Source organism: Anolis carolinensis, chromosome 2 (assembly GCF_035594765.1).
Source record: "Anolis carolinensis isolate JA03-04 chromosome 2, rAnoCar3.1.pri, whole genome shotgun sequence".
Classification (NCBI taxonomy): domain Eukaryota; kingdom Metazoa; phylum Chordata; class Lepidosauria; order Squamata; family Dactyloidae; genus Anolis; species Anolis carolinensis.
Genome location: NC_085842.1, coordinates 308,188,719 through 308,201,205, shown reverse-complemented (window position 1 = coordinate 308,201,205; position 12,487 = coordinate 308,188,719). Strand labels below are relative to the sequence as shown.

The 12,487-nt window shown below is 38.4% G+C and overlaps 1 long non-coding RNA gene across 1 annotated transcript; it reads right to left on the bottom strand.

Moving 5' to 3' along the window:
• Positions 1-6,379: 6,379 nt before the first annotated feature.
• LOC134295873 (uncharacterized) lies at positions 6,380-11,686 on the bottom strand. Its single transcript, XR_010002449.1, has 3 exons — positions 10,616-11,686; positions 6,804-6,878; positions 6,380-6,500 (listed from the first exon to the last, which is right to left on the bottom strand). It is a non-coding gene; the product is annotated as an uncharacterized LOC134295873 (long non-coding RNA).
• Positions 11,687-12,487: the final 801 nt, after the last annotated feature.

Sequence of the window (12,487 nt, the reverse complement as noted above, 5' to 3'; positions counted from 1 at the left end):
ACAGTATTCTTCACCTCACTTTAGCCTTAGTATATGGGCAATTAATCAACTATTATGCAATAGATCACCTACTAAGCTATGCTATGGAATCATGGGGGGCTGTAATTTTACTAGACATTGAGCCTACTCTGTCAAAGAGTGTGGATGCCTCATAAAACTACAAATCCTAGGATTACATAGCATAGAGCTATGACAATGACATTACAGATGACATCCCTCAAATAGGAGCTCCATGTGACCCTGAAGCTTCTTCTATTGCTTTGGCTCAACACTAAGATTACCCTATCATGCCAATCTAATGTGCACTCTCATTTTGGCAAGGTAATTTAACCAAAAAAAGGTTAGTGTTAGATTCAAGTAAATATACAACAACAATAGTAGCAGTCCACCTTCCCTCATGCTGTTTTTTTCAGGCATTATTATTTGTGCCCCACTTTGCCCCCCTTGTGTGTCCTCTTGAACCTTAAGTCTCATGCTTCGAACATCATGCACCCTATTTCTCCCTCTTTTGTGAGATATCCTCAGACTAGCAGAGAAAACAGTTTAAGTCTATCAGCATTATTCGTTACTGAAATCCTGTTGATTACTCTGTAGAGTAGTAGATCCTACACTAGCTGGAGCAATATACTCTTCTGACTTAACAACCTCTGAAGGCCCTATAAGGAGATGGCCTTTACCTGCTTTGTATGGAACAAGAAGGATTGCAGAGGTCTTTTTGGCTACATCCTCACCTCCAGACATGAAATGGATTGCTGTGACTGCTCATGTACCCTGATGGATTTCAAGGCTGATGCCATCATTTCACATCTGTCTACAAAGACATGCTTCTGTGACCATGACTATTCTTCACAAAGCAAGGATTGGCCATGTGACGGGTTTCAGAGACTAATTAGTAAATTGGGTGGGACATTTTGGGTGCTGTGGAGTGATGCAGGATGCACTTTGGAGAGATGCAAGAACACTAACACACACTCTCTTCTTTGCAGACATGATTCCAAAATTTAAGTGTCCCAGTTTCCAATTTGTAGTATAGATTACGGTGTACTGAAAATATTGGTCTGCCTATGGCAGGAGTAAGTAAAATTCAGGTCACATACAACACCTCAACAGGACCCCCGCTGCACTCTTGTACCCTCATTCCATCATTCACTTAAAATATACTGGCCACAATGCTCAGTAGGGGGTGTAACACAGCATTTTGCTCCATTTTCTGGAGTTCCCAGTGAGTCCTTTTTGAAAATGTTTTTGGAAATGTTTTTTCACTTCTGATCTTGAGAAAAGACCCCACATACTTAAAATAAGAAAGGACAAGCTTTAAAATTTTTTGCTACTATTCCATTTAGTCTGGTTGGGAGGGCCTAGTTCTTTGGACCCACAGACACTAAGGCTGTGTCCCAATTCTTTCAGATGCTTTTGAATTACAGCACTTTCTCTGACCATTTGGGAATAACTGTTCTGTTTAGGGCTCATGGAAACTTTATAAACAGTCTAACTACAGTAGAGTCTCACTTATCCAACGTAAACGGGCTGGCAGAACGTTAGATAAGCAAACATGTTGGATAATAAGGAGAGATTAAGGAAAAGCCTATTAAACATCAAATTAGATTATGATTTTACAAATTAAGCACTAAAACATGTTATACAACAATTTTGACAGAAAAAGTAGTTCAATACACAGTAATGCTATGTAGTAATTACTGTATTTACGAATTTAGCACCAAAATATCACGATGTATTGAAAACATTGACTAGAAAAATGTGTTGGATAATCCAGAACATTGGATAAGTGAGTGTCAGATAAGTGAGACTCTACTGTACTATGCACTTTGATCTGACACCCCCCCTCCCCAATTCTATTCATTGGTGGTGAAGTTGTTTTTATGATGTTTTCTTTGATCTTGCTGTCATGGTTTTATCTGTATAATTCATGCCTGAATCTGTTTTTATTTGATTGTTATACTTTTATTGTTATTGTGTTTGCTTTATATTTTAACTTTTTTATACCTTGGGGTTTTTTTTGGGCTTGGCCCCATGTTAGATGCCCCGAGTCCCTTCGGGGAGATGGTGGCGAGTTACAAAAATAAAGTATTATTTTTATTTTTATATCATTATTATTGTATTATTAATTATTATTATTATTATTATTATTATTATTATTATTATTATTATTGACACAACGACGTTGTATGACACAGCAAACAAGATAGACATGCTGGGTTTCGTTTCACAAAATCACAAGTCGAACACTTCCCAAGTGTCTAGGACTGTGTGATGTATTTTCGGATGATGCGTGCAGATCCCAGCAGGGTGGCTTTTTGCAGTTGGCAGATCGTAATTTTGTCAATGTCTATTGTTTCCAAATGCCGGCTGAGATCTTTTGGCACGGCACCCAGTGTGCCCATCACCACCGGGACCACCTGCACTGGTTTCTGCCAGAGTCTTTGAAGTTCAATCTTGAGGTCCTGATAGCGGCTGAGTTTTTCCTGTTGTTTTTCGTCAATGCGACTGTCACCTGGGATGGCAACATCAATGATCCAAACCTTGTTCTTTTCCACAACTGTGATGTCTGGTGTGTTGTGTTCCAGAACTTTATCAGTCTGGATTCGGAAGTCCCACAGTATCTTTGCGTGCTCATTTTCCAATACTTTTGCAGGTTTGTGATCCCACCAGTTAATTATTATTATTATTATTATTATTATTATTATTATTATTATTATTATTATTATTATTTTATTATGACACAGCAAACAATATAGATATGCTGGATTTTGTATCACAAAATCACAAATCGAACACTTCCCAAGTATCTAGGACTGTGTGATGTATTTTCGGATGATGCGTGCAGATCCCAGTAGGGTGGCCTTTTGCAGTTGGCAGATCGTGATTTTGTCGATGTCTATTGTTTCCAAATAGCGGCTGAGATCTTTTGGCACGGCACCCAGTGTGCCCATCACCACCAGGACCACCTGCACTGGTTTCTGCCAGAGTCTTTGAAGTTCAATCTTGAGGTCCTGATAGCGGCTGAGTTTTTCCTGTTGTTTTTCGTCAATGCGACTGTCACCTGGGATGGCGACATCAGTGATCCAAACCTTTTTCTTTTCCACAACTGTGATGTCTGGTGTGTTGTGTTCCAGAACTTTGTCAGTCTGGATTTGGAAATCCCACAGTATCTTTGCATGCTCATTTTCCAATCAGTTTTCTGGCATTGTATATTTTTGCCGCTTCTGTGACTGTTCATTTGTATTTTGCTTCCATAGCCCACTTGTCGATGGATGTCCAGAATCAGCAGCATCCACCGTGGTATTATTATTATTATTATTATTATTATTATTATTATTATTATCCAGTGAAATAACCACTGGAAGGCCACAGCTTCTTTACTCCACACTAATGTGAAACAGTACTTTGAAATCCATGAGTGCTTTTTATATTGTACAGACAGTATCTCATAGAAGATCTTTGCTGACACTATGAATCTTAATATATGTGCTAATTCAACAATTTGTTGTATTAAACCAAATAATCCATGTGTGGATATACATTCTTTTTTCATTCATTCCTGATATAAAGGTGAAGCATGAGATGTTTTAAAAATTGGTTCAGAAACAGTAACGCATGAAATCACAGCTGACATTACTGTCTTCCTAGAAGAGGCACAGCAGAACCTTTCTGGATGAGAGGGAAGGTGTTTTAATTGAGTCCTATGAGAAGCCAGAAAAGGTTTAACAGGATGAAAGGAGACAGGAGATTCCAAAATGTACCAAAGGGCAGAAGTGTCAACTCAAAGGAATCTATTTAATGTGCAGTTTGATCCTATAAACATTTACCTGGATTCTGGACTCAAAGGTTTGTCTCCTATACATACTTATATGAAGGTAACTCTCCTTGAACTTAATATAATTACTTCTGGCTGAAAATTCATAGGAACATTCTGTGCATTTTCATATGTTTAATGAGACAGTAGGCTATACTTCAGAGAAAGGAACTGCCAAAATCTCCTCTAAAAGTTCATTGCCTAAGAAAACCCTTAAAAATCATGGGGTCACCATAAATCAGCAGGTGGCTTAAAGGCACACAAACATAAACATTCTTCAGAGTCAATGTTCACAACATTACTTTACAAATTTGTAAGTTAGTACTTTTGTTTAGGGATTCTGCCACCCTCATATTAATACTATATACTGATCGTAGCTTAAAGGCAACAATGTTCTTTGCCCAAAGGAAAGAAAAACATTGTCTCCATGTATTGAAGTTTTCATAATCAGGATTGGATGCCACCACATACCTGCACCCTCGCTTGATCTCAGTGATGGAGCAGAAATAATGTGGGATGTAGAGGCTAAATATTTAACCTCAAGATGTACTTCCCCTGATGCTAAGAGTTACATCTAAATAGGTTTGCCAGGTCAGTGCAGCAGAAGATAAAGTGTGATTTCTTCCACTCATTCCATTGTTTCACCCAATCAATTTAGTTGTATACTTTATTCACCAGTGTGTCATATTTAAGAGGACTCAGGGTTTGTTGTACAATGGAAGAATGCCTCAAAAGCTGGAATGATGTAGTTGTTTGACTGGTAGACTCAGGCTTGGGGACCCAGGGTTTGAATCCTCACTCAGATATGGAAACACAATGGGTGATCTTGGGTATTTCATGTTGTATTAGACTTAGAAGAAGGGAATGGCAAACCTCCACCAAAAATGCTATGATGTTTTTGTGTGTTTTCAAGTTGCCTGTCGACATATGGTAACCCCATTAATTTCATAGGGTGTTCTTAGGTAAGCAATACTCAGGTGTGGTTTTGTCAGCTCGTTCCTCTAAAATAGAGCCTATAGTACCTGACATTCATTGGTAGTTTCCCATTCAAATATTAAGCAGGGCAGACACTGCTTAGTTTCAAATATTAGATAGGATCTGGTGTCTTTACAGCCATCATAAGTCAAAGTTAACTTGAATGTGCAACAAACCAACTTAATTTCCCATTATATAACACAGTATAAATTTGGCTTTCTGGGTAACAACCTCAAAAAGCTATTTTTCCTTCATAGCTTTCATCCAAAGATGCACTGAAGAAACATGGAATTTCCTTGACATTTACCCTATGGAAGAGGCAAGTTACATTTGAGTTTAATGCTAACAATTAAGCAGAAAAGTAGCTTACCTATTGTGAGCATGTAGAGAAAGCTTCTAGGAAGTCTCAAGCTCATTAGCTATTTCCCCATCTTATTTTAATTTATTTACTTCTTTAAAGTATTTTAATCTTGCCTTGCAATTAAGAGACATGCTTAATGTGGTTTACAATCCAATCAGCATGTTAAAGCCAACAATACAAAATAATCAACATTATTTGTGGCTTCGTGGGGAACACCTGGAAGTCTGTGTTATTATAAGTAGGGTTACAACTTTTAATTGTTTAGAACTTCTAACTGGTTAAGGGATTAGATAAACTGCTTGAACAAAGTCTTTTATTTGACTTAAAAAATGTCCCCTTCATTAACTGGACAATTTATTTATTTTTAATGCTGATCTGTTTATAAATAAGCAAATGGCAAATTCCTCAAAAGAAGGATTATTCCTTCCTTTACTCATTGGAGGAATGTCTCTTCTAAGAATCAAACTAGATTGGGTGGGAAATCTGCGCTTTTCCCAATATATTGCTGGAGTACACTATTGGCTATTCTGGCTAGGGCTAATAGGAACTGTAGTACAACAACATCTAGAGCAGTGGTTCTCAACCTGTATACATGCATATCCATAATATGTTGTGCTGTTATTGACCAGCAACATTCGCTTAACAAATGGGAAAATTTAGTTTGGTTGTACCTTTCTATGCTGCATTGCATCTCATCCATTGTTTGCATCAGGATAGGAGACATATCTGTACAATTTTTTCTTTGACTGAAGCATGTCTATGCACATTTTCCAATGGTACACATTTTAACCATTTTAAAAATATCAATATTTTTTTCTACAAATGTACTATAAGCCTGTGTAAAATCACTGCGTAAATATTCAAGGCCAGATGCACTTCAGCACAACAAAATTGACGGAGTTTGACACCATTTTTATTGTCATGGCTTAATACTCTGGAATTCAGGGATTTGTAGTTCTGGCAGAGAAAACTGAAGACCTTCTTAAACTCCCATGATTTCAGAGCATTGAGCCATGGCAATTCTAAAGTACTATCAAACTGCATTACTTTTACAGTATAGATGGGTACATTCTCAGAAAATCTTGAGTGCAATGACATTGTTTTCCATTCCTACAGCAAGTCACATAACAGAAGTTAACACAAAGATAAGATTTTGCAACACACCCAAATGCCAGCTCTGTCAGACATTGACCTAAACTGTTTAGCTTTGTCTATGCACGCATAGACAAAGGGGCTGCGGTAGTGCAGTAGGTTAAACCGCTAAGCTGCAGAACTTGCTGTCCAGAGGGTCAGCAGTTTGAATCCACAGAATAGTCTGAGCTCCTGTTGTTAGCCCCAGCTTCTGCTAACCTAGCAGTTCGAAAACAAGCAAATGTGAGGTCAATAGGTAACCTGGCGGGAAGGTAACAGTGCTCACATGACCTAGGAGATGTCTACAGACCACGCTGGCTCTTTGGCTAAAAAATTGAGATGAGCACCACCCCGCAAAGTTGGACTTGACAAGACTTAATGTCAAGGAGAAACCTTTACCTTTATGCCTAGTCCATTCTTATAGTTTGTATATTTGTCCTGATGTTTTTTATTCCACTTTTCCCATTTCTTTGTGTTCTAGTTCTGAAAATCCAATATCATTTTTTAAATGAGTTCATCTACCTGGTTATATTTCAGTGAGGCATAGACTTTCTTCTTTCAGCAATTCCGTTCTTATTTGATGCAACACAAACAGGTCTATATGAAAAAGAATAAATGGATACAAATATTTATTTTTTATTTTTTATTTTCTTGCATATATATTTGCTTCTTTACTAACTATATTTATATTCTGCCTTGCTCTCAAGAACGGACCTAAAGAAGCTCACATTATAGTTAAACCAAGTTTCGCTAAAAGCAATTGCTGTAATAAAAAGTTTCTTTGAATTAAAGAACCTATTAAACCAGCACTAATTGATACCTTAGAATCATAGAGCTGGAAGAGACCACACAGACCATCCAAACCAGCCTCTGTTTAAAAGCCTCCTTCACGCTCTGAGGCAGTGAAGTCCACTGTTGAACAGCTCATACAGTCAGGAAGGTCTTCTGAATGTTCAGGTAGCATTTTCTTTCCAATATTTTGAACCCATTGCTCCAAGTTCTCGTCTCTAGGGCAGCAGGAACCTTTCCTTATGTCATTCTTTCAAATATTTAAACATGGTGATCATGTCTCCTCTCAGCCATCTCTTCTGCAGGATAAACTGACCCAGCTCTATCACTCGTTCTTCAAAGGGAATGGTCTCCAAACCTTTGATCATTTTAGTTGTCCTCCTCTGGACATGTTCCAGCTTCTCAATATCTCTCTTGAATTGTGGTGCCCAGAATTAGACACGGTTTTCCAGGTGATGTCTGCCCAGAGCAGAACAGGGGGGACCATGATGTTCCCTCATCTACACACTATACTCCTGTTGATGCACCCCAAAATCACATTGTTATCCTCTGCATCACACTGTTGGCTCATGCTCAATTTGTGGTCTACTAAGACCTAAAGATCTCTCTCACGTGTACTGTTGTTGGGCCAGGTTTCATTCATCCTATATCTTAACTTAACATAAAGAATAAAACTATAGTAATTCTACCCCAATCTCTATTAAAAGACACTTCTGGAACAACCAGTCGATGGACAAAAATATTTAAATGAAAAGGTTTTTAGCAGCTGATTAAACAAGAGCAGGGACCGGCCAAACCTATGAGAAAGAATTCCACAAACCTGGGGCCAACCACCAAATTTACAAATGCCAAGGTATCTATGTGTTAATGTTTTCCAAATATTGTAACGATTTTGAGTTTTATCGTTGTTTGTTGCCACCATCTGAACTTCTTCTTTTGCATCTCTCTCTAACTTCAATGCTTTTTACAGTTACCAGATCTCAGGACCTGATTTCTCAGGGCAAAGGGGGAAATTCTAAGGAGGAGAGTATTGCCTTGAAAGGTATGCATACTGCATACATGTTTTATTCATCTGTTTGACATTTGGTTTGAATGGCATACTGTATACCAGTGTTTCTCAAACAGTGCTCCTCAAGGTGTTTTGGACTTCAGTTCCCAGAAATCCCAGCCATCTTACCAGCGGTTAGGAATGGTGGGAGCTGAAGTCCAAAACATTTGGGAGAACACAATTTGAGAAACTCTGCTCTAATACAGCAGTGGGCAATGCTTAATTATATCACCAAGACCTGGGCATTGTCTCTTACCCTTGTAACATCAGGATTAGCGACTTCTGACATCATATGCAATCATTCCTAGATCTTTGGTTTTTACCTTGACAGGTTCTCAGTGGTCCTCACCTGGTATTTACAATCCTCATGCTTTTATCATGACAACCAAAGAAAATATTTCATGCATCTAACAAACCAAACTGAAAATCTATAACATTTCTTCCACAGTACATTTTGTTAGCCTTTAAGGTACCAAAAAACTCTTTACAGCTCTGATTTTAGTTGAGTTACATCTGCATTACACCTGTAGAAAGGAGAAGAATCATCTAGCTGCAGCTGCTGTATATCCCTTCAGTGTGCGTGGCTGTTGAACTACCATTTTCAAAGTAAATACAAAATACAGTCTAGTATTTTTCTTTGTCAGCAAGAAGCAGAGCAGAGGAAACACAGAGGGAAAAAAACCCAGAGAGTAAAATCAAGAAACAGCAATCGGTTAAGCAGGAAAGGAGAATGTTAAAGTAACAGTATGTCCTCTCGTATGAGTAACGTCTCAACAATCTGCTGAAGGAGTGATTTTAGGCTGAAACCCCAAACCGCTGTCTTTTTAATTTGCCAAGCACCTGTGAAAGAATGCAGCTGCAATACCCTGGGAAAACAATGGGAACTGTGACAGTTCATTAATATAAACCAGCGACTAGATGAATTTGGGAAAAGCTGTTGATATAAAATTACACCAGAGGACAAACCAGCATTCTTGAAGTATACCAAGAAAACTACTAACAGCAGTATTTGAGTTTTTGTGTGTCATCATAGTCATGTCAGATTTGACTTATGGTGACTCTATGAACGAGAGATTCCCCAAAGATCATGTTATTACCAGCTATGGTTCTTAATCTGGGGTCCCCAGATGTTTTTGGTCTACAACTCCCAGAAATCCCAGCCAGTTTACCAGCTATTAGGATTTCTGGGTGTTGAAGGCCAAAAACATCTGGGGACCCCAGTTGAGAACCACTGACAGGTCTTAAAAATCAAGCCCTTAGTTTTCTTTACTGAGTTACAACTTAATCATCAATACTTGCTTTGTTTAAAAAATAAAATGTCACGGTGAAAGTCTGCTCAGAAACCAGGGTTGTGGTCACAAGTCCTTGCCATGATTCTTCCTCTCACATGGAAATGGCAATTAAGTAATGGTCAAGAAAATTAATTCAGATAAATTTAGGGATGCTTTAAACTGTTCTTTGCTATCTTCCTATGTTGAACATACTATTGAAAAAACATGTCAGGAAATTAGTGCAGCCAGCCATGATACAAATTACATCCCCTGATTTGGCTTACGAACATTATTTCTTTTACATTTGCTGTTTACTACTCTGTTGTTCAATCAACAGGCTTCCAAAGAAATTTCAATCTATAAAATAAAATAGAAACAATAAAAATATAAACAATAACAATCAAGCATATATATATATATATACACACACACAAATACACACACAAATCTAAGTTTTTCTGGCATTTGGAGTTGAGAGGAGGACTTAGTGGTGGGCGGAACCACATGTGATTCTTTAGGAGAGTGAGGAGAACATGGACCATTGGGAAAGGTTTTAGATCTTACCACAAAAACCCTGTGATAGACTTGCCTTTGCGTCTCTATAAGTCAGAAATGACTTAAAAGGAACAACAACAATAACAAACATCCTCATTAGATGTTTCACTTTACAGCACCAGGTTAATGAAGTGACCATTGAGGCTGATCTAGTTTTTGTGGCTCTACTTGTATGCGCCATGGTACATTACACTACACACAACCATCCCACATTCTTTTAACTCAAGTGAATCATAGTATCTCTCCAAACATAGTATCTCTCCACATGGAATCAAAGTTGAAATGACAATGTGTGCAGACAGTGCACTGTCTGATCTAGGCTAAATGAAAATATGCTAAATTTCTTAGATCTTCCTTCACTCTGGCCTAACTTTGCACTAGTTTTGTGGCTGTGTCCATAAACTGGAGGAGGCATGGATTTGTGATAAACTGCCTCTTTACTGTCCCTAACCTTTTTTTTCCTCCTTAACAGATTGAGCCACAGAGCAATTATACAGACTTTATGTCACAGAAGTAGAAACCATCCCAGAAGTAAGACTGTCACCTTTAGTAACAGTTCCTATCGCATAACGTAATGCAATACCCATTGCTGGTCTGCCCCTTCCCTGTGATGAAACCATAAGGAAAAGTCTGTCAATAGCCTCGGATTGTACCATAATCCCAGGACATACCTGGTATAGTGAAGTCTGGGTGCTACTGTGACAATATGCTGTTATCTTCCTTTGCTGAATTTTTGTGTATTTTAAAATTTTGCACAACGCTTCACAATTGTGAAATGTTTTTAAAAACCCAAAGCTGGAGTGTGAAGTTATGCTGCCCACCTGGAAGTCTGTCTTCACACTACTGGAGTGTCATAGTCAAGCAGCTGTGCAATCACAGATGTCATAATGGCAGCAAATAGCTGTTATCCCACACTGCAGGAAAGCTGTGGAATAGAGGCTTCCATGCAGTAATATCCAAAGATGGGTCTGCTGGCAGAACAGGCTTCTGTCTATCCAAACCACTACAGCCATCGTATTTTTTATTTATGATTATATTGTAACAAAGTTTGAACATCTTAAATATTCAATGCTAGCTGTGGTCAGTAACAACACAGGTCCGCTACTATTCACTCTATCTGGCAGGAATCTGCTGGAGCACTGGGGGAAACGGGTGCTCTCTTTGTGGTCTAGATTATTTGTCCCATGGGAGATGTGGGTCACACAACCTAAGCTGTTAGTGGCATTTGAAGAATCTAGATCTATCTTTTTAATATTCCCCCTCTCTCTTCCCCTTTACATTTAACAAGAATGCAGACTAACTTCACCTTATGGTGTGATTAAGTGCAATTGTCACTGCATGAAACTATTACAAATTGCAGAGAGTAAAAAGATACTGCAGAACGATTCACATGGCAGAGATTAAGAGCTGCTAAGAGATGTAAGCTCCTGGACGTTAATCACTACCGAGGTAGTGTGTATATAAACACACACTCACGTTATCAAGGCTCTCTGCTAAGGTCTTCTGTCCATATAAAAACACAATCTGGCCTACATTTGTAATAAGCTATATTTCACTAGCAGAATTAAGATCTTCTGTCCTCTGCACCTTATGATCTGGAATCTTTGCTCACTGCTGTACAGGCAAATTTGAAAGCTCTAAGAAAAAAACGCCTTCTCTGCCAAAGAATATTGGTGCCTCACCAAACTACAAACTTCAGGATTACATAGCACTGAGACATGGCCATTTAATTAGAGATGAGGTCCCTCAAAAAGGAACTCCCATGTAAGCCACCCCGAGTCCCCTTGGGAGATGGGGCGGGGTATAAAAATAAAGTTATTATTATTATATTATTATTAACTCCAGGGGCACCTACTGAAGCAGCTTCCCCCTTTGCTTTGGCTCAGCACTAAAATTACTACATGATGCAGATCTAATTCACACCCCAATATTGGCAAGGTCATTTAGCCAAAAAAGGTGAGCATTAGATTCGAGTAAATAATTCACTAAAGATCTCTTTTACTTGTAGGTTTCCTTGAGGTATCTATTTGGCAAAATGAGGTACTAGGTCAGTGGTTCTCAACCTTCCTAATGCCGCAACCCCTTAATACAGTTTCTCATGTTGTGGTGACCCCCAATCATAACATTATTTTCGTTAGAACTCCATAACTGTAATTTTGTTACTGTTATGAATCGTAATGTAAATATCTGATATGCAGAATGTATTTTCATTCACTGGACCAAATTTGGCACAAATACACAATACTCCCAAACTTGAATACTGATGGGAGAGGATTGATTTTGTCATTTGGGAGTTGTAGTTGCTGGGATTTATAGTTAACCTACAATCAAAGAACATTCTGAACTCCACCAATGATGGAATTGAACCAAACTTGGCATACAGAACTCCCATAACCAACAGAAAATACTAGAAGGGTTTGGTGGGCTGGAAGAGTTTTGGAGATGTAGTTCACCTACAACTAGAGAGCACTGTGGACTCCAAACAATGATGGATCTGGACCAAACTTGGCATGAATACTCAATATTCCCAAATTTGAACACTG